Genomic DNA, 5,395 nt, shown 5'->3' with positions numbered 1-5,395 from the left:
TAATTTTTTTGTCTCCATCTCATTTTCTTCTAAATTAGTAAAAGCTTATGAACATTGGAGAATAGGAATTTGAAAGAAACCTTTAACTTCCTTTTTGTTGTAACGTTAAAATTAGGGTAAAATACAAAAACCTCTCTTGAAGTTTTTGACAATCATAAGAACCTTCCCTATAATTTCACTTTATCAAAAACCTCCCTTCTATTTTTTGGAAAAATCGACAAATAGCTCCCTTTCATCAATGACCAAGACAGAAAAAGTGTATAGTTACATTTTTACCCTTTCATCAATGACACTATTAAGGCTACTTGCTAGCATCATTTAATTCCCGTTTAGATCCTACCATAGTTGTAGTTGCTGCTGCTGACATGGTAGTAGCTGCAACCCCCAACTTTACTCCACCTGCAACCTTCATTGCACCAACCACTTTTGTAATCTATTCTTCATGCTTGATCTGAGACAGCATGGTCCTTACTTCCTTACTGCTAGGTCTCTCCTTTGGATCATCCACAATGCAGAAGCAGGCAATTTTGAGAACCAACATATCTGATTCTCGTACCCATTCTCCGAATTTATTTGGTTTCTGTGCCATTTGACCAGGCTTATTTCCTCTATGGTCTGAAAGAAGTCACCCGAAGGCAGCTTGCCTAGAACAAACACTGCTAGAATGACGCCAAAGTTGTAAATGTCGCACTTGTTTGTAAATTTTAGAGTTTGATGGTACTCGGGTGCAATATATCCAACAGTCCCAGCCACATTGGAGGTTGTGACATGGGTGTTCATCTCTGTGACTGCCTTTGCTATCCCAAAATTAGGGATGCGCACCTCCATATCATTGTCAAGAAGTATGTTTCCAGGCTTGAGATCTATGTGAATAATACGAAGGTTGTGGTGCATATGGAGATACTCAAGGCCGGTGACCACTCCCAGCGCAATCTTGTGTTGCGCCATCCAATCCAATTCTCTCTTCCCTTTCGGTACCTTATTCAACATGTCCTATAAGCTCCCGTTCTTCATGTATTCATACATCAGGTAGTGGCAATCTGGCCATGGCACATGGTCTAGCAGAGGGAGCAAGTTTTAGTGCCAAATCTGACACACAGTTTGGATTTCCGAACGAATTTGCCGCATCTTCTTTGCTAGAAGCTTACTATCTTCCTTTGCTAGTTCAACTGCATCGATGGGGTTGGGCTGTATTATCTTCTTGATTGCTATAATCTTCTTGTTATTTCCTGTCAATTGAGCCTTGTAAACCTCTCCGCATCCTCCTTGTCCAATGATCTTTAGAGATGCAAGCCCATCTTCTTTTTCTAAGAATGCTAAATCTTTGGCCTTCTTGATCAGCGAACAAAAGATAGCAAGGCCCGAGTCCTTCAACCTGCCTTTTATGCAAATGAGTAGTAATTTAAACAATACCGACACAATCAATCCCAATACCATTCCAGCAGCCACACCGGCAAGGAATCCGAAGATCTAGCCCTTAAGCTACTTTTTGCTCTTGTCGTGTTTGTAGGTTTTTTTAGAAGGCGAAGGAGCTTTGGCTTCATTACAATCGATTCTATTGGAATTAGTTTTTCTAACTAACAATGCCATGGCAGAATTGCTGTGATTATTTGTCATATTATTCTCGGCGAGTATGTAACAGTTAGGGAGAATATTCTTCATCCCCAAGCCGGATTTGGAGTGTTGGACCTGGTTCAGCGATGTATGCATTGGACCTTGTAGGAATTCATTCCTGGATAGATTAAAAAATTGGAGATTTCAAAAAGGTATGAATAGTTAATTATGATTTCATAAAAAATGCTAAATTGTAAACACGTTACGCAAACAAAATGTCTTACTTCAAAAGGTGTAGAATCTATGTTAATCATTTTTAATTTATTTTTTTAATTCAAATAAAACACTCATTATATGATACAAGATATTACAAAAAAAAATTATATGATGCAAAATAACTTATAATAAGAACTTTCCCTTCTAACTTATGGTATCTTATATTTTCAAAAAAAATTGAGAAGTGATGAACTCTTAATTAAAAGTTCTCTTCGTCTAATATGTTTTTACCCACCATAAGAAGGTAGGAATAGTTAAATTCACTTTTATAAGAAGTGTTACTTTTACACATTTGCTACATATAAACGAATGTCAATTTATAAAGTTTTTCCTTGAAACACATAGTTTTCCAATTTTCAAAAAAGAGTACCCAAGAAGTGGATGATTTAACTCAAATAAAAGCCTCTAACCCCAAACACATGTCTATCCTTAGAAAAGGAAAGTACTTAAACCTGTTCATAAAAGGTGTTAATTTATAAACATATCACTACTTCTAAATAATATCAATTCAAAACGTATGTGTATATATAAATTATATTATAATATAATTTTGTAATTCAAATAAAACACCCATTATAATGATTTTTAATAGTGTAGAATAAAACAAATTATAGTGAACTTTCTTCAAACATAAAGCTTCTTATCTTTTTGAAAAAAAAAATATTGAAGAAGTCTCATTACTTAGACTTGTGTTTATTAACCTTCAAAAAAGTAATTGTTAATATTTTACTCTCATTAAAAAGTGCTAACTTCCAAATCCCGCTACCACTAGGGGTTAGGGGGGTTAAGGGAAAGGGGATGGGCTACCCCCTGTTGTGTAGCCTTATGAAGCGAAAAAAAAGTACTAATTTCCAAATATGTGACTTTGTATAAAAATAATCTCACTTCAAATCTTGTGGGATCATTTTAATATTATTAATTCAAATGGTGTTTCGTTTTATAGCCGTTTATTCAAAAAACGATGCTAGCTTATCACCACATACGCATTTATTTTAAAATGTCATTTATTAGATGAATGTTTGTCTCGGTTTATGTAAGAGCCAATTGTTGATGAAAACACCATTTTTAATATTTCCCCAATACATATCTATTTATTTAATATTCAACTTTTGTGGTGCCTAATGATGTTTTATGGCATATAAAAACTTTTATTCAACTACAGTACCAAACATCCTCTCAATTTCTTTATTCAAATAAAAAAAAATCATTATAAAAACTTTTATTTGTGTGTGGTAACTTAGACTAGAGAGTTTCTTCTTTTAATATATAACTTCCTACATTTTCAAAAATGAATATAAAAAAAGTAAGTGCCTCCACTTCTAAATACATGCCTTTTTTTCAAGCATGTATCTATTCATTCTAAAAAATGTGAGCAACTTTAACATCCAACGTGACTACTTATAAAAGAATTTGGTTTTAAAAATTTAAGATCCTTATCAATATTTTTAATTTATTTTCATAATTCAAATAAAAGACTCACTATAAAGAATTTTCTTGGAATGTGGCATTTATATATATCCTAACAATAAAATTAGTGTATATAGATAAATGAGAAATCAACAAATGATATCCCTCATATAAAGGGCATGAAATGTATGAAGGGCTTAGCCTTCTCTTTATAATTGATATTGAAGATTAAATATATACAATAATACAATCATATAAGGACAAAAATTAATATTAACAATTAACCTCTTAAAGATCGATATATTTATGATAGTACCATTACGCGAGATAATAATAAGATATAAACAAATGGTATCCCATATACAAAGGGTATAAAACGTGTGAAGGGCTTAATGTTCTCTTTATAATTGATATTGAAGATCGAGATATTTATAATAATACCATCATATAAGGACAAAAAGTAATAATGATAATTACATCTTTTATAATTACTATTAAAGATTGATATATTTAGAACAATACCATCATATAAGACAAAAAATAATAGTGACAATTAAAATATGTGTTTTATATTTTCTTTTAAACATTAATATACTTACGATTATGACATTATTTAAACATTCAATTATTTATAATCATTCCATTGAAAATTGACCTAAAGATTGAATCATTTTTGCCTTTAGGTTAAGGGTAATGAGTTAATCCAAGTTACATAAGCAAATATACACATTTAATCATTTTTTATATATAATAATATGTGAATATATAAATATTATTTTATGTTTAATTTACAATTTTTAATTTAGATTTTAATTTATGTATAAAAAAGCTAAAATTTTCAATTTTAGGCAAATAGTTATGGCCTACAGAAGTTTACATGCACATTTAGTGTGCAATCCACGACTTGATCACTAGGTCAAATGTGTCAACAGTCCTACCACCCTTGAACAATTTTTATACTAAGTCAATGGTTTTTAACCAAAATGATAAGGTTTACTAAAATCAAACATAGTCAATGGTCTAACCACCCTCATTTGATTTTTGACTAGGCCAATGGTTTTTAACCAAATGGTAGGATTTTACTAAGGCAATATTTGGCATCAATGTCTTTTACTAAGAAAACAGCACCACATAAGCGCCACATCATAGAAAATGGTGTTTCAAACAACACCCTCTTGTTTGGTACCACTTTTCTAGAAAAGCGTTGCTCCAGACCACACCTTGGAAATTGGGAAAGTGTGGTCTAGAGCAACACCAAATTCAATGCTTTTTGGGAAAACAATGTATTGTTGCCAACGATGCAATGATGTGGCATCATCTTGGACATTGGATAATATAGATTAGTGTTGAAAACATTGTTGCCAGCATTGGTACTAAACAAAACTAGTGTTGTTTTCTCAAAAAACACCTATGTGGCAACACCCATTCCAAACAAAAAAATAAGCATCATTTTCTGATGCTTACAACTTTACATGCCTAGAATCGTTTTTCTTAGAAAACATTGTGATGTTTCCAGCAACGATGCCCAACACCTACTAAAATTGAACCCGAAATCATAGACAAGTGATGGTTCAAACAATCAATTAATCACGTTAACAACAAACTGAAAGCATTGATGATGACAATTGAAGTCTATTTATGATTCCTGAAACTTTATGACCTAATCTGACATCCAATCCAATTGTCTCAAATCCAAATGAGGTATTGACATAATTGAATCAGATTCAAATTTTACAATATGCATCCGACTAAAAATTGGATATGAGTTGAATTTGATTCTATTTTATCTAATTAAAATTTTCATTTGATTATATTATATTATAATATTATTGATTTTAATATATAAAATTTATATAAAAATTTGGTACTTTATTCTATTTTCCTCTTCTTCGTAGGAGCCCCCATTAGTTTATTATAAATGGAACCTAATTTAAAATCTTAGTTCAAATAAAAATTCTTTCTATCAAAAAATACCTAAACTAAATTTACAATATATAATAGGTTTTAAATGAAATAGGTCAAATTTTAATAAAAAATAATAAAAGAAAAATAGTTTAGAGATTAATAACGTCATCCTTAATATGTATATATGTGGTGGAAGCCAACTTTTCAAATATAATCTTTTCAACCATGTGGATAGACATAATGCATTTCTGAA

The 5,395-nt window shown here is 31.2% G+C and overlaps 1 pseudogene; it reads right to left on the bottom strand.

Annotated features, from left to right (window-relative positions):
• Positions 1-433: 433 nt before the first annotated feature.
• On the bottom strand, positions 434-1,758 carry LOC104605456 (leucine-rich repeat receptor-like serine/threonine/tyrosine-protein kinase SOBIR1 pseudogene; annotated as a pseudogene).
• Between the last annotated feature and the right edge of the window lie 3,637 nt (positions 1,759-5,395).

The sequence above is a fragment of the Nelumbo nucifera genome, chromosome 8 (genome assembly GCF_055504915.1).
Source record: "Nelumbo nucifera cultivar China Antique chromosome 8, China Antique-T2T, whole genome shotgun sequence".
Classification (NCBI taxonomy): Eukaryota; Viridiplantae; Streptophyta; class Magnoliopsida; order Proteales; family Nelumbonaceae; genus Nelumbo; species Nelumbo nucifera.
The sequence above is the reverse complement of the archived record's forward strand: the minus strand, read 5'-3'. Positions and strand labels throughout refer to the sequence as shown.